The sequence below is a fragment of the Sorex araneus genome, chromosome 5 (assembly GCF_027595985.1).
Source record: "Sorex araneus isolate mSorAra2 chromosome 5, mSorAra2.pri, whole genome shotgun sequence".
Classification (NCBI taxonomy): Eukaryota; Metazoa; Chordata; class Mammalia; order Eulipotyphla; family Soricidae; genus Sorex; species Sorex araneus.
Window position 1 is genome coordinate 18,879,848 of NC_073306.1, and position 23,134 is coordinate 18,902,981.

The 23,134-nt window shown below is 41.8% G+C and overlaps 1 protein-coding gene across 5 annotated transcripts in view; it reads left to right on the plus strand.

Annotated features, from left to right (window-relative positions):
* The window catches only part of DAB1 (DAB adaptor protein 1), a 1,237,060-nt gene that overhangs the window by 795,009 nt on the left and 418,917 nt on the right, over positions 1-23,134 (plus strand). For 2 of the 5 annotated variants that reach the window (XM_055138597.1, XM_055138598.1), the window contains one exon: positions 1,183-1,289. The gene's annotated coding sequence lies outside the window, so the exon portion shown is untranslated. Of the gene's footprint in view, positions 1-1,182; positions 1,290-22,485; positions 22,613-22,725; positions 22,876-23,134 lie in introns of those variants that run through there. The other 3 variants (XM_004607104.2, XM_055138601.1, XM_055138599.1) reach the window with 2 other exon arrangements.

A 23,134-nucleotide genomic window follows, 5' to 3' on the forward strand; every position in this document is an offset into this window, starting at 1 on the left:
GGAATACAGTGATATGAAAAGAATATGAGTATTGAAAATAGACAATGTAGATTAGCATTAATGCTTATTTAATGAGTGTCTGAGAGATTGTAGAAGTGAACAGGTACTAACAACTAACAACATAAGCTAGTTGTCTAATTTTAGACATTTAGAGTCCTGCAATAAATGCAGAAATTCAGATTCCCAGAGCTGCATTCCTGAAACTTTCGTACAGTGGAAAAGTCAGGAAAGAAGATTGATTCAGATGATTTTCTTTTCTTTTTTGATAGAAAATGGCAGTCTTTCTGTAATACACCAGAAAATACGTAATAAGCATTATGATCAGCTCACAATTATTAGAGACTCCTTCAAGGGGACTTATCCTTAAGTCAAAAATTAAGTGGAAAAGTCCTTAGTTCTGAAGTGAGTTGGTTTATTCTATGCATTTTAATATGTGTGGTGGTAAAGTCTTAAATGAAGAGATAATGCCTGATAATCTGCTTAAATATTTGAATACCAGTAATGAAACCATAATTAAAATTTAAGCAAAATGTAATAGTAAATATCTTACTAAGGTTGATATTCTCTCATGGGTTTTGTTTTGTCTTATTTTGAATGAATAATTTTTTTATCTTAAAGTCCTTGGTATTTAGTTTAATATTTATTTCATTACCCATGTAACCCCACCCATGCTAGTTTAATGACAATATATGTTAAAACATTTGACTAAAGATGATAGTATCCTGTCAAATGATTTTAATTAACATGGTGTAATTGTACTTATGGAAGATATTCTAGTAGATGTCTTATAAAAATTATATAAATAAATTTTCCCTCAGCCTGAGCTTACTGTGTGATCGTGGGTGAGTCAGATAACCTTTCTTAGTCCTGCTGTTCTCATTCACAAAACATCTGCCTAGTTTAATCTTTGTTTCTTTTGCATATTTAAGCTCTAAAAATTATATAGCATTATCTTTTTGATGAAAGTTTAAATTCATTAAAATTTAACAGTAATTAAAATACTATATTCTACTCTCTGTGATAAGATCTGGCGTATTACAATGAATGCATATGACTTTTCTTCAATGAATGTTCTCTCCCCTCTATTTATTCAACACATAGCTACCAGTCAGCATTAGGAATAAAGAGTACTGTATGCATTTATTTGCACTGCTGTAACATATATATTTTTTTCTCTCATAGTTCTGGAGACCAGAAGTCAGATATCAAGGTGTCCACACAACTGTGCTCCTCCCAACGGCTTTAGGTAGATTCTGCTCCTTACCTCTTCCAGCTTCTCGTGGCCGCAGGTATAATCTTTGGCTTTTGGTCATATTATTCCAAAATTTGCTCCAGTGGTTCACAATACTTCTTTGATCTATGTCTCTTCTTTATCTTCCAAAGACAACTATAATTAAATTTAGGGTCTACATCCATGATCCAAAGATGGTGCCTACATTCTCATTTCAAATACTGATTTCAGATGAAAAGTTTATAAAGATTTTTTCCCAAATTAAGTAGCCTTCAAAGATTCTGGAAATCAGAAAGTGGATCTTTAATTTAAAGAGCTACCATTCAGGCTCAAATCAACAAAAGACTAGCCAAAACATTGTTTTGTCCCTGTGGAACTATCTAATGACAGATAGAGACAGCAAGCTAAGACATAAATGTAAAATAGAATTATGTTATAGATGGTTTTAAAGTTGTAACTGTATATTTTAATGTAGTCTATAAATGGGATTGCAGATTGTTCGAAAGGATTTTAGCAAGGGGACTTCACTAATGAGAATCAGGTCAAACCTTTGAATAAGTGACATTTATCTATGCATAAAGGAGGGTGTGTAAGATAAGCCTGGGAGAAGCTATTAGAGAGGTTGGAGTAGATAATTCCAAGCAAAGAACACAGAACTTGCCAGGATCTTGATATGGGCAGTGAGGAAATGAAGGAAGACTGTCGTGATTTGAGCAGAAGTTAGGTGGAGTAAATTGGGGCTCAAATCTCACAGAGAGACTTGAAAACCAATATCAATATTTTTGGAAACAGGTACAATGAAGAGTCATTGTGTGTTCATCTGAATTATGTTTCTAAATGTCTCTGTTGCTCATGCTTGGAACACATGTTACAGTGAAATAGGAGTATAAACAAATGAAAAGAAAGAGATGAGTAGGAGATGATTGTGGCTTGGTCCCAGAAGGTGTTAGAAGAAATAATGGAGGTGAATGGGTTTGAATCACACATTGATGGTCGACTTTTCAGAATTTGGAAAGGGTTAGGGAATAAAGCAAAGCTTCAAGGGTGGTTCCTGGTCTGCTGGACAAGGAAATCAGGATTGACTAGAAGGCCATAGCCAAGGGATTCATAATGTGATTAAATATTACTGATAAGTGACAGTGCAATAGTGGAATAGCCTTGGGATTGGATGGGTAGATTTCCATGTTTGAGTTGAGATTTGAAAAGTGTTAGTTTGTTAAATGTAAAAAGGGATATTTAATACTGAGGGAGAAGCACAAGTAGAAAGTTAGAGACATGAAGATGCATTTTGCTGATGACCTCTCAGTGTCTGTGTTGCAAGCTATAATGCCCAAAAGTAGAGAGAGAGTATGGGGAATATTGTCTGCCTTAGAGGCAGGGGGAGGGTGGGGAAGGGGGGGGTATACCCAGGATATTGGTGGTGGGGAATGTGCACTGGTGGAGGGATGGGTGTTTGATCATTGTGAGATTGTAACCCAAACATGAAAGCTTGTAACTATCTCACAGTGATTGAATAAAATTTTTAAAAAATGCATGTTTCTATCAGCGCATACAGAAGACTCCTTGAAAGGGACACAAAAGTGAATGTTGAGGGGCTGGAGCGATAGCACAGCGGGTAGGGCTTTTGCCTTGCACACAGCCAACCCAGGTTCAAATCCCAGCATCCCATATGGTCCCCTGAGCACAGTCAAGGGTAATTCCTGAGTGCAAGCCAGGAGTAACCCCTGTGCATCACTGGGTGTAACCAAAAAGAAAAAAAATAGTGAATGTTGAGTTTCCCAGTGATATTTCCTCTTAACAGTCCCACTTATCATGAACCTTTGGTCCCAACAGTATCTTGACCCTTTCTGTGACCTGTACTCCTACTCCAGGTCAAATTAAATTGGGTATGACCATCTCAGATCATGACTCTCCATCAGAAACCATAGATTCCCATATCACTGGCATGCATAGCTATTGTGGTAGTTCTAATGCAGTTATGGAAGATGTTTAATACTTAAGGCATGGTTTTTAATTTTTGTTAGGAAACACTAACTTTCTTCTAGAAACAATATTACATACCCTTGATAGTCTTTGATATTTGTGTAAATACTTATGATTTTCAGTTCTTCATTCTCAGAATCCATGGTTAGGGTGGCTGGGGTGGGGAGTGGGCAGTGATGCAGTAAGAATTTAGAAAAGGAGTGGAAGGAGGGACCTAGAGTGAGAACAGGCATGTTGGATATATTACTCAGCCCTCTTTCTGCTACCAGAATGAGGAAATTTTCTGGTAGTAGAAATTTCTATTTCTGACAACATAAATTTAGCACTGACCCTCTACTGTTTAGCCCCTTTGGTAGTCAGTCCATTCACTAACATCTGCTATTTCTAGAATAGTTTCCATTGATACCCAGATGAATAAAAATGCTCACAGGGGCTATGAGTAATAACCGGAGTCACAGGCACACTGGGCATGTCTGCTGCATGCATGCTTATTATCTCAGGCTCAGAAAAACATATGGTAATGCAAGTGTAGGAGAGTAACAGTTTTTTAGGATAACATTGAATCTGATATGCTAGAATAGACCATCCAAGGAAAATGTTTGCAAATATGGGGACTTTTGTGATTAGTAACTATGGATGGTAGGGGAAAGAAGCTCTTTCAATAAACAAAGCATACTTATGATGGGGTTAGAGAGACAGTATAGAGGTTAAGGCAGTTGCCTTGCTTATGGCCGAACTCAGCTCAATCTGGTACTACATTTGGTCCCCTGAGCACCACCAGGAGTGATTCTGAGAACAGCCAAGTGTGGCGCCCAAACAAAAGCAAATAAAAACAGGTATCAGTGTCCCTGTACTGATATAGCTAGAATTTGATCATTATTTTAAGAAGTTTGAATATCAGAGTTATTAAGGGTATTGCAGAATCTTTCATGTCTATGCTCTGGAATATAGAATATTATGAGATACTTTCTACTGACAGCCCAGTGAACCAAAAAGAGATAGTAATTACCAAAGTAATCATTACTACTGTGATCTGTATTGCTATTATCCATGGACTAAGTGTCCTGCCATATGTCAGGTAGTAAACTTTTACAGAAATTATTTAATTTAATGTTTAATATAAGTATTAGATTTTCCATGCTAAGTGAAATGAGTCAGAAAGAGAGAGACAGACATAGAGGGACTGCACTCATTTGTGGAGTGTAGGGTAGCATCACATGAGGCTGACACCCAAGGACCGTAGATACAAGGTCCAGGGGAATTGCCCCATAGCTGGAAGACTGCTTCATGAGCGGAGGGGAGAAGGCAGATGGAATAGAGAAGGGATCACTAAGAAAATGATGGCTGGAGGAACCAGTTGGGATGGGAGATGTATGCTGAAAGTAGACAATGGACCAAACATGATTACCTCTCAGTGTCTGTGTATCAAGCTATAATGCCCAAAAGTACAGAGAGAGTATGGGGAATATTGTCTGCCTTAGAGGCAGGGGGAGGGTGGGAAAGGGGAGGTATACTCGGGATATTGGTGGTGGGTAATGTGCACTGGTGGAGGGATGGGTGTTTGATCATTGTGAGATTGTAACCCAAACATAAAAGCTTGTAACTATCTCACGGTGATTCAATAAAATTTTAAAAATTAAAAAAAGGATTAGATTTTCCTGTTACTGTAGTAGAGATTAATGTTGCTGAGAGTTATGGAATTCACTTAAATTCACACAACTCATAGTGTCAGAGCTAAGAATAGAAATGAAGCTGTAGTTTAAAACTGTTTGCATTTAATCACTATTCATGCTTCAGTATATATTTATAAATATACAGCAATTCTGCTACTTAGGCACATGTAGGAGGGAGACTACAATTCTGGTTATTGCAGAGATAACCCTTCCTTGGAGCAACAGTGACTAGCAGGACCTTCTGAATTCATTCTATCTCTAAGGCACAGAAAGGTAAGTGAAAACCAAGAAAAATTTTACCTTGGCATTTTTTGACAGAATTTCCCAAACTGTCTTCCTTCCTCCCTCTTTCCCTCCTTCACCCCTTCACTCCTTCCCTCCTTTCTCTTTGCCTCTTTCCTTCCCTCCCTCCCTCCCTCCTTCCTCTCTTCTTCCCTCCCTCCCTCCCTCCTTCCTTCCTTCCTTCCTTCCTTCCTTCCTTCCTTCCTTCCTTCCTTCCTTCCTTCCTTCCTCCCTTCCTTCCTTCCTCCCTTCCTTCCTTCCTCACTTCCTTCTTTCCTCACTTCCTTCCTCCATCCCCCATCCCTCTATCCCTCCACCCTTCTTTCCTCCACCCTTCCCTCCTTCCATCTTCCCTTCCTTCCTCCCTCCTTCCCTTCCTTCCTCCCTCCCTCCCTCCCTTCCTCCCTTCCTCCCTCTCTCCCTTCTTCTTTCCTTCCTTCCTTCCTTCCTTCCTTCCTTCCTTCCTTCCTTCCTTCCTTCCTTCCTTCCTTCCTTCTTTCCTTCCTTCCTTCCTCCCTCCCTCCTTTCCTCCCTCCCTCCCTTCCTCCCTCCCTCCCTTCCTCCGTCCCTCCCTTCTTCCTTTGACCTCTTTGTGTAGATGAAGAAAATAGTTGTATTTTTAAAAATTTACTTAAAGAAATGTAAGGAGAGAGAGAGAGAGAAAGAGAGAGAGAGAAAGGGAGAGAGAACAAGGACTTCAGAGTGGAAACAGCAGAGAAGCAAAGAATAGTTTTGGGAGAACTAATGTACAGTTTCTTCAAATTTTCTTGGTCCGGTGTTCTCTGTAGACATAAAAATTAATCTGGGTGTGATCACAGGGGAAAAGCTTGAACTCTGGATGGACTTTGCATATTCTTATTAAGGCCTTTAGAGTGTTCTTTACTTGTCTTCCTCTGAGTGGCTCACACTTTAGGGATGGTGCCTCAGTTGATGCATCTCCAAAGAGCTCAGTATTTGCATCTCAAAAGAATACGACCCTCATACCTTTGGGATAGTTCAGGGTTTGGTGAAAACTAAAACTTTCATTTTAGTTGTATTACTTCCCTAAACACATGCTACAGGAACCTGCAACATTCCCACACTAAAGATTTCACCTCCTTGAGTCTTTAGGAGGTAGATAAATAAAGATCCATCCTCTGTTGTTGCTTTTTACTGGCAAATGATGTGGACCTGCTTATGTAAGGGAGTGAAATTTCATATTTAACTTTAATGGGGCCCTGGAAATGGTTCTCCATCCTCATTTCTTCCTTCCTTCATTTTCTGCCCCTCTCTCTCTCTCTCTCCATTTTCCATTTCTCTTCTTTACTCTGTCATTTGCTAACCTACCTTTCTTCACAATTCCCAGTTGGACTGGTCTGTCTACATAACTATAAGGAATTTCCTTCTTTTCATAGTGTGTTCCTCATATATACTTGCCGACCATTCAACCAATTCCCATATCCAGCTGCATCATTCTTAGTGAGAGTGAAAGTTGGCGCATCCATCTCTACATCTCTGCTGCCTGTGATCTTCATATCTACTCTCAGACATTGCAAGCTCTGTAGGTGATCCAACATAAACACACACACACACACACACATACACATACACACACAACAATGGATCCAACACACGGCTGTAAGGTTTGCTGGAGACAGAACAAATGACGGCCAGCTGATGATATAGTGACATTCTCGGAATCAAAGGTCACCCTGCTCCCAGCACAGGACAGGACTTATGTCCCCAGTCCCCAGGACAGGATTTATGTCCACCCGGGAAAAGGAAGCCACCAGGCTGCATTCCATGCTTCCTCACATAACCCCTTACAGATAACAGAAGCCCAGACCAAACACACCTGTTCCACTAGTGTCTTTCCACTTTTCCTAACCAAGACAACTTAAAATCCCACTTAGTCTCTTCTAGGGCATGGCTCTACCCCAGCTTCATCAGCGGTTCATAGAGTTCCTCCGGCAGCATACCCCAATAAATGCCTCCTGTTTCTTTTACTTGTGCTTGTCTCTGTCTCTGTGTCTGCACCGGCTGAAGTTGCTGCTCTATCAGGGGCCAGGAACAAGCTTCTAAGTAGGCTCAACTTATAAGTGAAGCACTTGTATCATCTTGTTGATCTTTGATTTGCTCGAGCGGGTGCCATTCATCCCTGTCATGTGCTAGTGTAGCCCAGTGGTATCTGCTCACTCTAGGAACACGAAGAGCCTCAAACCACTTGTTCAGGGTTTTGATGAAGAATTCTGACCATCTCGTAGGTGGGCAGCCACACGGTCTTTTGACTTCCTGTGGAATCCAGGTGGTAACAACTCCAGTCCAGCTGTCATCTCTAAATCACATTACGTGTCCAGCCCATCTGATTTTCAATGCTTTGGCAAAAAAAATAGCATCCCTGATTCTTGGCTGTCGACAGAGGTCCGAACTCCAGATTCCTTCTCTCACTTGAGTGAAATGTGATGTTCCAAGCATAGCTCTTTCGATTCCTCTTTGGGAGACCCGAATAGCGTTCTCATCCTGTTTTTGTAGGGCCCAGGTCTCTGAGGCATATGTTAGTGCAGGAAGAACAGTGGAGTCAAAAAGATGTGCCTGGAGCCGTAGGTTCTTCATTCTCTTAACCCACTTCTTGATGCTCTTGAAGGCGTTTCATGCTACTCTCTTCCTCCTGTGAAGTTCTGGCACCAAGACATTCCTCATGTTGAGTTCTCGACCCAGGTACACATAGCTGCTGCATTCGGAGATGTTCGTTCTGTTGAGAGAAAATGGAACATCAGGGACTAGTTCATTTTTCATGAGCATTGTATTGGTGAGATTCAGCTGCAGTCTGACCTCTCCACACTCATGTCCAGCATTTATGCCACTTGGCTAATGTTTGGTGTTAATAGAACGATGTCTTCAGTGAAGTAGAGGCGGTGTAGTTGCCGAACATCTATCTTTACTCCAATTCCTCCCCATTCTGCTCATCGCATGACATTCTCAAGGGTAGCGCTGAAGAGTTTTGGTGAAATGATATCACCCTGCCAAACCCTCACTTTATGTCGATGATTAAGGGAAGCAAAAGAGAAAAATGATAGAGTGGTGGAAAAGCTTTGTTTAGACTAGCTTTGAAAGGATTTCAGTAAATAAGAATGGGCAAGCGTAACTCTGGAAAAGAAAATAACATGAGCAAAGGAATGAAAGTAAAAGTGTACAAAGAATAGTAGGAAAAGGAGCATTTTCCATTGTGGTATCATCAGGGTACACAAGAGTGAGCTGCTGGAAGAAGAATGTGAGATAAATTGTAGAGACATAGAGGAACAATTTTTGTTTTCATAGAAGGAACTGTCTGCTTTTCATGAAGTTCAAGTGGTATATTTGTTGAAAGGGGCTCATTTCCTCCTTCACTTGCCTCATCATCACCATGTTGTCATAATCACCATTATTAAACTGCATGCTATGTGTTTTTTGACAATTCTCCTTCACAATTTCGTTAAATCTTTGAAAACTCTTCACTGAGTTGATGCATGGTTTCGGTAGAAAGAACCCAAACCTCAAATTATGCTAGATAAATGATAAAAGGAATATTGTTCCTGTTATTACTAATATAATACTGGATTTATGCAGTGATTCAATGATGTTCCATTGCTACCCAAGGATCTGATCTCTTTATTCCTTTAGATTCATGACTTCAACATCCTTTTGTTGAATTTTTGTCCTAAGGTTCATTCCCTTTAGGAGCCTATGTTTCTGGGCAACATGCTGTTCCTGCCTCAGTATTTCCAGTTCAAGCCCCACCCTGAATTAACCATGCTGGTCTCAGGTATGAGGTACATTGACTGGCTTAGCACAGATTCCAACCCAAGATGAAGAAATTACAATACTTCACTAACTGGGAATTGAGGTTTTAGGAAATAAAAATTTAAAAATTGTGTGGGTGGGGGTGGGTGGGTAAATGTTGAACACAAAACTAGAGAGTATCATTTAGAGAACTATAGCTACTTTCATTGTATTTTAAAACTGAGAAATGAAGTTTCACAGCACTATTGCATTGAAGAAGGTAGTCCCCTTTCTCTGTGAATATCATGTACATCAAGAGAATATATATCAAATACAGTACTTATAGTGTGTTGTATAGTGTGTGATTTATAATACATATATACATATCTCCTTTGTCCCTCTCAGAGAGCCCAGCAAGCTACTGAGAGTAGCTTGGGCTGTGGGCTCTGCCCACAAGGCAGAGCCTGGCCAGCTACCCGAGGTGTATTTGATATGCCAAAAACAGTAACAAAAAGTCTCACAATGGAGACATTACTGGTGCCCACTTGAGCTAGTCGATGAACCACGGGATGACAGTGCTAACAGTGCTAATATACATATATAGTTTTGGGGCCACATCTGATGGTGTTTGGGGCTTACCCTTTGCTCTATGTATGCTCCTGGTGGGCTCGAAAAGCATATGGGATTTCAGAGATCAAACCCAGGATGGCCACATGCAAGGTAAACATCCTACCCACTGTACTATCACTCCTGCCCCTATATAAACATATTTAATATTATATATATAATATTATGTGTAAAATTACTGGAAATCCAGAGGTGAAAGGATGTTACTATTCCCTGGGGAGAGACACCACAGATCAGTTTCATGGGCTGTGACCCTGAACAAGTTATTTAACTTCTTTTTTGCTTCTATTTATTTGCTTAAAAAAATAGATATAATAGTAGCACCTGTTTCACAGAGTTGCTGAAAGAGGATTAAATGGTATGTTTACAAACACAGGTGACCACATAATGCCTTTCCATTCATTACATGTATAAGCCTCACAGCACCCAGGTCAGACTCTGAGAGCATCTCCTCAGGAGATGAAATCATTGAGGCCTAATATATAAGTCTCCGAATGCCAAACCTTCCCCCATTCTCCTTCCTCTCCACCTCTGCTGTGTCTTAATGAGATCCCCAGCTCTCCCTGTCTTCGCCTTGCAGTTAACAGGATCCACATTGAGAGAACAGCACATGCAAATTATTATTAGCATGAAAACGGGTAATTATTATTTTTTTTACATTTGCATCATCACAGATGATCTTTGCTTTAGACATTCTTTAGCAATGAATGACTGAACCAAAGGGCTTGCAGTTCATTCAGACAGTCATTAATTCTAAATAAGAAATTCATTTACTGTCACTCATGTTGCTTAAACAATGCAAAGCAAAGAGTGACTGCAGAACAATCTTAGGCTGTAAAGCTGGCAGGGAAGCAGGAAAGCAGCTAACCTTTTCATTTACATATGCGGAAAGGCCAGAATGGGGAAGGTCACACAGTTAATTAGTGGCAGAGCTGGGACCGAAACCCAGTTTTTAAAGAATTTCCATGCCAAAGTCTTGCCATTAAGTAAGAAAGCTGATCATTGACTCCTGTTTGGTCAGAGAGTCCCTGATTATTTAAAACATATTGAGGGCATAGGAAAGAGACACTTCATGTGCTAAAGATTGCAACATGAAAATATATTAGGAATCCTTCACAACTCCCCTTGCACTGTATTAATGTTGTCTTGATTATTTCTTCCAAGCACTGGTAAGGGGAAAAATAGCTATCTCTAGAGAGTGAATGGTCTCCTTTGAGTCCTGCCAATGTTAAGGCATGAACTAAAAACATTTTACATTGAAACAGAGCAAATTGCTTATGGTAACCATTGCATAATGAAGGAACACAATGAAGAATTACAGTTCAAATTACTTATCAGGTCTCTTCCATTTTCTAAGTTTTTAAAGTAGAAAATTGCACAGTATAATTACAGTAAGTTAATTTGCATTCATATTACCATTCAATGAGCAATTACATTCTTTTTTATTTAAAAAAATATTTTATAAAGTGTGATTTGCATCAGTATGTTTCCGTGAGAATGGCGACTTTTCCCTTGTGAGGAGCTCAGACAAATTCAACCAGGCAACCTCTGCTTCCCGTTGCTGTGTTGCCACCTCTTACTGGCTTTGGAGGCTGGAGAGAACAGAATCATTTGAAGTCTGATTATGGTTTTAGAACTTTTAGATAAGAACTCTTTAAGGAATCCGAGGAGATCAGAGTTTGGAAGGAGAGCTGGAAGGTCTGCTTGCTTCAGACACTTTTCCTCATTCACTTACATCCTCTAACGTTTAAGTTTCTCTATTGATTTCCTGTCAAGTCATCATCCAACCTATATTTTGATGAACTCCTGTGCCCAGAAAATCTTTACCTTCTGATGGCACCCACTTTGTTGCTTGATGCTGTGTTTGTTCTGTAGAGGATGCTGACCATTCTTGCTCTACTGTATATTCGTGTCAGACACATTTTGCTTTCTCAGTGTGCACCAGTGAGCTTTCTATATTGGAAGTTTAATAGCACTTTCTTCTGGATGTGCAATATTAACACATATATCTATGCAGGGCCACAAGCAAGTGGTGCCCACAGGACCATGGGACCTCACTGAATGTTCCACTTTGCCTGTACGGCTTCTTTAAAAAATATTCAATTTGGGGCTGGAGTGATAGTATAGTAGTAGGACACTTGCCTTGCACATGGTTGACCTAGGTTCAAGCCCCAGAATCCCATGTAGTCCCCCGGGTACCACCAGGAGTAATTCCTGAGTGCAGAGCCAGGAGTAATACCTGAGCACCTCCAGGTTCAACCCAAAAGGAAAAAATAATGTGTATTTAATTATAATTAGACAGATATATATTTAAATGAATAGATATTGAGAGTAGTTTGATCAATTTTGATTAATTCATTTGTCTCTCTAAGCAACATGCTTTAAAGATACAAGAAATACCTTTGTTTCAAAGAGTACCTTTTAAAAACTTTCCAAGCAATTTCCTTTCACAGAGGGAACTGATTTTCCTCACTACAGGTTTATTTTATCTACTTTTTAATATAAATGACATCATAGTCATGTCCTTTAATGAGTTGGGTTCTTTTTTCTTTTATATGTTTTCAGTTTATATCCATGTTGGTACATATATCAGAAATATATCTCCTTGGAGATGGAGCAATAGCACAGCAGGTATGGCGTTTGCTTTGCACATGCCAACCCGGGTTCGATTCCCAGCATCCTATATGTCCCAGAGCATGCCAGGAATAATTCCTGAGTACAGAGCCAGGAGTAACCCCTGAGCATTGCCAGGTGTGACCCAAAAATCAAAAGAAGAAAGAAAGAAAGAAAGAAAGAAAGAAAGAAAGAAAGAAAGAAAGAAAGAAAGAAAGAAAGAAAAAGAAAGAAAGGAAGAGAAAGACAAGAAAAGGAAGGAAAGAAAGAATGAAAAAGAGATGAAAGAAAGGAAGAAAGAGAAAGAAAGAGAAGAAAAAGGAAAGAAAGAAAGAAAGAAAGAAAGGAAAGAAAGAGAGAGAGAGAGAGAGGAAAGAGAAGAAAGAAGAAAGACAAGAAAGAAAGAAAGAAAGAAGAAAGAAAGAAAGAAGAAAGAAGAAGAAAGAAAGAAAGAAAGAAGAAAGAAAGAAAGAAAGAGAGAGAGAGAGAGAGAGAAAGAAAGAAAGAAAGAAAGAAAGAAAGAAAGAAAGAAAGAAAGAAAGAAAGAAAGAGAGAGAAAGAAAGAAAGAAAGAAAGAAAGAAAGAAAGAAAGAAAGAAAGAAAGAAAGAAAGAAAGAAAGAAAGAAAGAGAGGGAGGGAGATATCTCCTTATTTATTTAGTAGTATAAATGAATAAAATATTCCACATTTAATTTATCTTTTCCATTATAGAAAGACAATTGTGTTCTTTCCAGCTTAACCTATTATAACTTCTATAAACATTCTGGATTCTGTGTTTCTGTGCATGTGTGTGCATATGTTTTGTTTTTTTCTGTATAAATACCTAGCATTGGACTACCCACAGGTACCCATAAACTAGCTGTATTTTATTTATTTTTTAAATTAATTTATTTATTTTTAATTCGTGAATCACCATGAGGGCACATTTACAGATTTATACACTTTTGTGCTTATGCTTCCCTCATACAAAGTTCGGGAACCCATCCCTTCACCAGTGCCCATTCTCCACCACCAGTAAACCCAGCATCCCTCCCACCCTCCCCGATCCCATCTCCCCCCACCCCGCCCTGCCACTGTGGCAGGGCATTCCTTTCTGTTCTCTCTCTCTAATTAGCTGTTGTGGTTTGCAATAAAGGTGTTGAGTGGCGGCTGTGCTCAGTCTCTAGCCCTCATTCAGCCCGCAACTCCCTTCCCCCACATGGCCTTCGACTACATTATAGTTGGTGATCCCTTCTCTGAGTTGCCCTTTCCCCAGAATGTGAGGCCAGCCTCCAAGCCATGGAGTCAACCTCCTAGTACTTATTTCTACAATTCTTGGGTGTTAGTCTCCCACTCTGCCATTCTATATACCCTAGATGAGTGCAATCTTTAAACTAGCTGTATTTTAAACTTACTAAGAAAGTGCTGTCACTGTCACTGTCATCCCATTTGCTTGAGCAGGCACCAGTAACATCTCCATTGTGAGACTTGTTGGTACTGTTTTTGGCATATCGAATATGCCATGGGGAGCTTGCCAGGATCTGCCATGCAGCAGGATACTCTTAATAACTTGCTGGGCTCTCTGGGAGGGACAGAGGAATCGAACCTGGTCGGCCATATGCAAGGCAAAGGTCCTACCCGCTGTGCTATCACTTTAGTCCCCCGGTAAGAAAGTGCTAGTTTTTAAAAAAAAAATTATATATATAAAATGTGTACATATATATACACTCATAATATTTTCACTAACAATGTATCAGAGTTCTATATTTTTATCAATATTCAATGTCAGGTTCTCAATTTGTAACAAGTTAGTGGGTTTTATGACTTCATCTGCAAATTCTTATGATCAGTAACATTTAGCACCTTTTAATGTAGTCATTCATACAACTTTTTCTTTTGTATGGTATTCAAAGTGTTCTGTCCAATGTAGTTGATGGGCTTGGGGGGATTATGAATTCGTTGAAATATTTATATTTTCTGCATTCAAGTCTTTTATTAAGAACCTGTTTTTTTTTATGCGGGATATATAGAAACATAGTTGTGAAATAACTAAAAGCTCAAAGGTAATAATTGGAAGAGCAGGAAAATTGGACTTTAGAAGGAAACTAGTCTTTGTGGGGTGGGGTTGCGGGACAAGAGGCAGGCGGGAAGGTCAGGAAACGGACCACTATGACAATGATAGAGGGAAGTAGTCACTCTGGAAGAGAACTGGGTGCTGAAAGCAGGTAAAGTGACATGCATGGTTTCTGATCAGTATTATAAACAACAGTACTTAAAAGAGAGGGAGGGAGGGAAAAAATAAAAGAAAAAAGTGCCTGCCATAGAGAAGGCTGAGGGGCAGGAGGAATATTAGGGACATTGGTGGGTGGAGGAACGTGGACACTGGTGAAAGGATTGGTGTTGGAACTTTGTATGCCTGAAACTCAATCATGAATACCTTTGTAACTGTAATTCATGGTAACTGAAAAAAAACTCAAGAAAAATGTGTCTCATTAACTTTTTCTCCAGTTTGGAGTTAATTATTGATTTTCTTTTTGGTTCCTGGGCACACCACTTGTGTTTACTTACTACAGAATTTATGCTAGGGATCACTTCTGGTGATGCTCAGAGACCATATGCAATGCTGGGGATCAAACCCAGGTTGGCTTGATGCAAGGAGAGTGCCTTAATCACTTACAATTTCTCCAGCATATCACTGATTTTCTTAAAGCTGTATTTTGACCACCCTACATTTTAATATTTGATAGTCTAATTTATTACTTTTCTTCTATAATTTGTTGACCTTGTGTCCTCTTTAAGAAATATGTCTATGGTGGTGAGCTATGTGCACTGGTGAAGGGATGGGCGTTTGAGTATTGTGTAACTGAGACTTAAGACTGAAAGCTTTGTAACTTTCCACATGGTGATTAAATAAAAATAAATAAATTTAAAAAAATAAATACGTCTATACCCCCAAATCATGAAGATACTGATAATCTCTAGATTTTGCCTCTAATTTTTTTCCATTTTTGTGATTACGTTTTGCTTAATATAAGGTATGAGGAAGGGGCTGAACAAAATGTATTTATAAGTACGTGTATCTCAGTGAACAGGATTGACACCTTTTTAAAAGTGCAATTGCTTGTGTATAAGTTTCATTGATCAATTTTTATATCTTTAACAGCATTGCTACACTATGTTGACGATTGTACCTTTATTACAAATGTTGAACTTAGGATATGTTTTCGAATTTTGATCTTTCCCAGGATAATTTAACTATCCTAAGTCACTTATTATTCCTACATGCACTTTAGAATTGACTGGTCAAATTTCTTGAACCATAAACTGGGATTTCTAGTGTAATGGTACTGGATAGCTCATTTGAGGGAGAAACAACATAAACACTGTTTTACAAACCATGAATATGGTATACCTCTTGATATGTGTGAGTCTTTTAAAATTGTTTCATCAACATTTCAGAAGTTTTGGTGAAGAAACTATGCACAATATTTCCAAGAATTTATTTAATATTCCTAAGTATGTTGTGCTAAACTGTTGAAAGTGGCATTTAGACTTTTCACTTTTGAACTAGTTGTATAAATTTGGATAAAATATTAAACCTCTCTGAGTGCTATTCTAACCTTTAGTAAAATATTCATGTTCTTAGAATAGCCATAAACAACTTTTATTTGGGGGGAATGGGAATGGTTAAGTATTCAACTGCATACCGCATAGAAAATGCATGATGCAATACTTTTTATATTAAAATCACTTTTGGTTAAGAGTGAAAAAAAACCTCAACTATCTTAAGCAATTGAGACAATATTTTGGCAATATGATGGAATAGTCTGGGTCAGGGTATTTTGGTTGACTTAAGTATAGTTAAGACCAATCTCTCCAATAGCATCCTCCAAAATCTCTATTTTCTATCTCTTTGTCCTGTTTTTATCTCTGTTACTTTCTGTTGCTAAAAGTTTTTCTTACGTGATGGATTCCTGCAGCAACTAGGTTAGAATCTTTCCAATTTCTGGTCCAGTGGTAAAGAGAAAGCATTTTCTTAGTTTTTCTCTCAGAAGTCTGCAGGTCATTTGACCATTCCCAAATTGAGGTCGAGCAATGTCTTGCAACTATTTATTCCTGATGTCTGAGGTAGAGGAAGCTCTCCTACAACTAATACAAAAGTATTATCTGATGGAGGAATGATTCCTTAAATGAGACTGGGCATTGTTTACAGAAGAAGGAGGAATGACTTCTGAAAGGCAAGCAAACATCTAACAAACCTGGAACAAAGTAGCCACAAAATGCAGGACAGTATAGAGTACAGGATACTGATTCTTCTGTATTGAACTCTCCCTAAACCCCAGAAGCTCTAGCATTTTTCTGATAGCTCTTAGTATACTCTTATTTACAAGCACTAGCATCACCATATGCTCCATTTACGCATGGAAAAATGGGGGGTTTGTATAGGAACTTAAGAGCCCTTTGACAATCACTTTAGCTTTCCACTTTGTTTCTACTGTGCATTTAGCTAAAAAGAGCAGATTGCTGCCATAAATACACTTGCAGTGTTTCTGCTCTTCTCTATCCCTTCTTGAAAAAATAAAAGGGGTGCTATTTATAGCAGCTGTAAACCAGAGTCAAGTTTAGTAATTCTGCCATACCACCTTTCCCTGGAATCAAACAAGACTAGCATCATGAAAGAAAGGACTTTCTGCTTTGTTGAAACCACTTAAATTTTTTTTTCATTGCCTGTGACCAACAGTTTGAGACCTGACTTGTGTCCAAGGTATTTAAGAAAAATATCTGATTTGCAGTTAATGTAAGGGTTGTCTTTACTATGAAAGAATAGGTGGGTTGGATTCCCTTGCTTCTGTGCTAAATTTCAAAGTCCCAAACATGATAAACCAGACCATTTGCTAGTTGTTCATGTTGCTTCTCTGGGGCCAAGGGCAGTTAGGAGTAGCAGAATGTCTTATATATATGCCATTGAACTTTCTATCTTTCTTTGCCTGAAATACCCTTCCTGGGTTCATCTGGTTACTCAGTTATATGTTAAGCTATTAGTTCCTTCATGGAGTCTTAACATCTTCTCTGGGTGAAGTGTCTCCTTGGATGCTCCCCTAAGACCCTGTACTTTGCACCACCATACCCTTTATCATGCTGCAATGTGATGATGTCTTTTCTCCCTGTGGTTGGTGATCATGTTTTTGTTGTTTTGCTTTTGCTTTTGGTTTTCATTCTCTGCAGCGGCTAAATGTTTGCACTTACTATAGAGACAACTATCAATAAACATTTTTGAGTGAATAGAATCTGAATTCTGAATGAATGAACATGAATGAGACTTCTGTACTTTTGGTATTAACGTTCCAAATGTTGTGCTTTCTATCAGTTAATACATATGAACACATGGCATCTGTAATAAGCTGGATAGAATTGCTCCTACTGAGTATTACAAATATTTTTATTAATTTGAGCTTAATCAGTATAGAAATATTGGCACATTCTTATAAGCACTGTCATACCATTGTTCATCAGTTTGCTCCAGCGGGCACCAGTAACGTCTCCATTGTGAGACTTGTTGTTACTGTTTTTGGCATATTGAAAATGCCATGGGTAGCTTGCCAGGCTCTCTTGTGCGGGCGGGATAATCTCTATAGCTGGCTGGGCTCTCTGAGAGGGGTGGAGGAATCGAACCCGGGTCGGCTGCATGCAAGGCAAATGCCCTACTTGCTGTGCTATCGCTCCATTTCTTTATATATATACACATATATATATAAATTCTTATAATATACTTAATAAAGAGTGGCTATATAATAATTTGTGTAACAAACTCTAGAATTTATAGCATAAATTCATCTTACTAAACTCCATTAAATGAGAGTTATTGGAAATAATTTTAGGGATAAACCTAATTTAAAATATATATTTTAAATTGTGGAATATAGAAAAGGGGCTACTTTGCATTCCTTTCTTTTAAAGAGTAGTTATTGATAATTGGATTAATCATTTGGGGGGCGGTCACACTGACTGGCAGTACTCAGGGGTTATTCTTGGTTCTGTGATCAGGGATCCCTCCTGGCTGCACTTGTGTGTCAGGGATCAATTCTGGGTTAGGTACCTGCAAGACAAGTGCCTTTCCTGCTGTACTATATCTCCAGTCCCAGAGTAATGATTTCTGACACTGTTTTACTTTGCTCTCAACCCTAGACCATTCTCAACCATCACTTGCATAAAGTATATTTGAGTGCATTGAGCATTAAGGGAATGCGGATGAGTTATATGAATTTCAAAAAATATTCCTTTTGGTAGATCAACATGCTATTCATTTTCATTTTTGTTGTTGTTTTGGCCATACTCAGCAGTGCCTAGGGCTTACTCCTCGCTCTGTGCTCAGTAATCACTTCCAGAGAAGCTTAGGGGACTAGAGGCAGTGATGGGAATTGAACCCTGGTCACTCTCAAGCAAGGTGAGCACTTTCCCCCTGTTCTATCTCCCCAGCCTCATCTGGACTTACTTTTGCTTATGCCTCACTACATTCAAATGACATTGTTATTTAAAAGAGAACAGGGGAGGGGGGAAACACCCTAACTTTTGGATGCACTGTCTCTTGACATGTTTAGCATAATAACTTAAAATCCTTTCAGATTTGGTTTAGTTTAATTCAGAAAACAAGAGGTTGATCCTTTGGGGCACTCTGCGTGTAATTAGAATCTCTGTGTTCTGCTTTCCCCCAGCTCGGAGTTGGGAGCAGCTGCAGCTTCTTCCTCTCTTGCATTTAATGGGGATTTGCCCAGCTTCTGCCTCGGCCTGAGCTAACACAGAACAGAGTTTTACATGAATGTCTTTCATTTCAATTACGTAGCAGGGCAGGCAGGTGTGAACTTGCAACTGCAGGGTCAAAATGTATGGACATGGTTTGAATATGCTACAGCTATCCTCAAAGTACACAGAAAGTTCGGATGTTTTGGATAGGTCAATGAAAAGTTAGCCAATTTCCAGTCTCCTAAGGCTTAACATGCATCCCATACAACCAAAATGCAACAGTTTTCTACACTATTGCTTTATCAGTCTCTGCTGTTCTTGTCTCTTGATTTGTCCATGGTCCCACCTGGTTTATATAACGTTCATAATTCCATGGTCTGTCTTTATAGATGAGGAAACTGCAGTGTTTTATTCATCCTAATAGAGTTGCCTTGTGAACGTGTGGGTCACCCTACTTAAACGAACCACAAGTATTCCCTAGCAACTCTCCCATGCTCCGGAACTCTTGAAAAGTCACGAGACTTAGGAGGGACCTGTGCCAGTTCCCCTGGTTCCCACCCTTGGATTTGTTGCTGGCACTGGGGAATAGATAGAAAGAGAAGTGCCCGGGGAGCACTGCCCTCCCACCTTGCTGGGAGTTTCCTCTGATCAACTCTTCTTCTGAGATTGTATCCTGCCAGTGACCTCCCACATTTTCCTTGTCTCTGTGTAAATTGCTATCTTTTCAGGAGGTGCCTGACAGCCTCCGTTTGCTCGGCCTCCATTTGTACAGAAGCTGTTATTACGGAATAAGTGTAATGGGTCGTGAATTTTGTGGAGAAAGGGAGGGTCTCTCCATGACTTTGTATGTACCAGTCTTGGACCTATTGGCTCCACAAGGAGTGCATTAGGCTAAATATTTTTAGCCCATTGACTTTGGAGGTAATAACCCTAAATGCTTCATTAAATTTTCATGGGTGAGTGGTAGAAGCTACTGGGGGGAGGGGGTGCTCAAATCAGCCACATTAGCTTTATTATGACACAGCTGGAGAACAGGAGTATGGTCCCATAAAAGAGACTTTTTAAAAAGCAACTTTCCAAGGAAGCTGCCTGTGCCTTCCTTTAACTTGTCCTGTTCCAAAAGAGGCGGCCCAGTACTTTGTTGTAGGATAGTGGAGCCTCAGGTAGTTTAGGTTTATTGGGTTGTTCCCATCAGAGTGCTCCCATTCCTCTGTGCTTAATTGTAACTTCTTTCTTTCTGCTCTGTTGACTTATAAGTATTGTATTTCTCTTCTCCTTGAGTTCTTTGCATAGTTTATTCAGAGCAATGTCCTTTTGTATGGACACAGGAAGATAGTAGTGAATGCTATGCTTTTGTAACCTGGGAGTCATTTGACTCTACATGATATTTTCCTCCTGGGCATCTGTTCTCCGCTGCCCTTACTTCCTAGCACCCCCAAAGGCAGGGTCCCGATGAGGGACGGGATGGACCCTCGGCAAGTGGTGAGCTCTGTGCTACCCTGGCATCGAGATGGGCCTGGCCAAAGTGCCTAGTGCTTAACTATAAGTTAAGAGCTTGGTCATGGACAGATGCTGTCATGATCCAAAGAGTAATAACTAGATTCAGACCCTGCTAGGGTTAGGAATGATTAATCTGGTCTGAGCGCTACAGTCTGAGTCTGAGGCAAGATGTTCCCAGGAGAGCTGCCCTACAAGCCTCAGTGTATCTCTTACTGTGTCCATACAAAAATCTGTCACTGTCACTGTCATCCCATTGCTCATCAATTTGCTCAAATGGGCACCAGTAATGTCTCCATTTTGAGACTTGTTACTGTTTTTAGCATATGAAATACGTCACAGGCAGCTTGCCAGGCTCTTCCATGCAGGCAAGATATTCCCAATAGCTTGTCGGGCTCTCAGAGAGGGGCATCGAACCCGTGCAAGGCAAACGCCCTGCCGCTGTATTATAGCTCCAGCCCTATACAAAAATAACTAGTATATTAGATGTTGATTGAGTTTTTGGACTGAGGAAGGAGAAAAATACCTTAAGAGGTATTTTGCCTGCTGGCAGTCAAGAAGGGCTTTGGAATACCTCTAGGTGGTGTTTCCTTTGAGCCTAGTGGGCCCTCAGGAAGAGCTTTCTTTTTCTTTTTCTTTTTCTTTTTTTTTTTTTTTTTTTGCTTTTTGGGTCACACCGGGCAATGCACAGGGGTTATTCCTGGCTCTGCACTCAGGAATTAATCCTGGCAAACGCCCTACCTGCTGTGTTATTGCTCCAGCCCAGGAAGGGCTTTCTTATGTTGATTTTACTGGGTATAGCTGGGGCCCAAGAAGACAAAGGGGAGAGACTAGTGAAAAGGAGAATCCAGAGAGCTGGGATAGTGGAATGAGGGGCTAGGAGATACAGGGGGAGACGGGAATGAGGGGCAGTGTGAGACTAGAATGGGAAGCTCAGAGAGACTGGAACAGGTGAGTGGAAAGAGTGGAATAAACAGCAACTGATCAACTGTCTTGGCCCTCATTCCCTCCTCCGTCTGCCCCATTGCCTGGGCCACCTGGCTGGGCAAATGCCCAGGACCAACCCTTCTCCCCTCCCCCCCCACCACCCCCACCACCACCGGGGCAGGACCTCCCCAACCCCGCGTGATTCCCTCTCCCCCCAACCCTGGGGAGACCAACAGGGAGAGACACTGGAGCTCTTCCCCTGGTCCTGCCCTGGCAGATATTTTTCACACTTTGCGTCTCACACACCCTGGCATCCAGGCTTAAAGACCCATTACATCACCACAGACCTTCACCGGAATTGCATTCAGACTCAGGGTTGAACAGTTTTTCAGACTCACGCAAGACACAGCATTTTCTGTGACTTGCCAGACCTTTGTAAACTGGGACTAGCAGGGGTTGCTTCCCGGGCAGGCCTTCTGCTCCCTGGCCTGTTCTGATAGGGGGACTGTCTCCTAAGGCATATTGTCAGAATATTGTCAGGAATAGCGTAAGGAATATTTTAAGAGGAGGCACGATGGGACGCGGAAGCTGATTTTAACCGAGGGGGTGGGGTCTGAGCCCCCACCCCCCCACCCCCACTTGGCAAGGCTGACTCAGAAGTGGCATATGCAAACCTCTCTCCTTTTTCTTCGCCTAACTTTGCATGGGAAGCCTCAGCGCAGAGCAGCGCTGCAGAATCAGGGTCTGCCGCTGGGAACTAGCGCCCTCTCCTGCAAAGGGGCGTGGAGGGGTGGGGGGCAATAGGCCCCGGCCGAACCTCCCTTCTTCTTTTTTTGCGCACTGGCACTCTTTCTGTTTGGCCCTGGGTGCACATTTACAGGCTTGAAGCCAAGCTTAGACCGCCAGAGAGGAGGAAAAGAAAAAAAAAAAAAAAGGCTGGCCAGGAGCTGCGGGTGGTGACGGTGACGGTGGCGCGTACCCCCGATACTTCGTGAACCCCGAGTCCGCTGGCTTTCATTCTCGCCTCCTCACCTCCTCCCCGCCGGCGCAGCAGGGGCGGGGACCCCAAGCTCTCCGCTCGGCTCGCCCCCTTCCGCGCCGGGATGGGGAGTGAGCGCCAGGGCTCCGGAGGCGCGAGTGCCATCGGCGGCGCCCCCGCTTGCGGGCTCGCGGGCTCTTCCTCCTCCACGTCGCCGCCGCGACTGCACTGAGCTCTCGGAGCGCGCTTGGGCGGCGCAGAGCGCACCGGGCCAGAAGCGCGAGCGGAGCCGGGCGAGGCCCGGGCGAGGGGCGCGCCGCGGGCGGCCGGGGGAACCAGCAGGTGAGCGCGCCGCGGGGCGCCGGCGGGTGCGGGGGCCGGCGGGGCGGGGGCGCGGGCGCGGGAGGAGGCGGGTCCGCGCGTGGGGCGGTCTCCTCCCCCTGCTCTGACGCGGGCCCGTGGCTCCCGGGGAGGATGGACCCAGCGCGGCGCTCGCCGGGGCTTCCCCCGGCTGGAGAGCGCGCCTGAGTGCGGCCGCCGCGGGACATGGGGAGCCGCAGCCTGCGCGGTCAGACAGCAGAGAAGGATGCTCTGGGCGAGCCGAGGTGAGGCGCGGCGAGGGCTCGGGGACCACGAGGCAGCCCGGGAGTTGGGTGCAGGCAGGTGGTGTCCGGCGCGGACGCCCGGGCGGCTCCGTGGGAGTCCCCGGACGTGCAGGAGAGCTCCTAGGGCGCCCCTGCCGGGAGTTGGGCCAGGGGGGTGATTTCTCGGTGATGGGACTGCAGTTTTCTGCTTGCTGTCTCGACTTGCTGGCGGGGGGGAAGGGGGAAAGGGCGGCGTGTGCTGGGTTCTTTTGGGTCGATT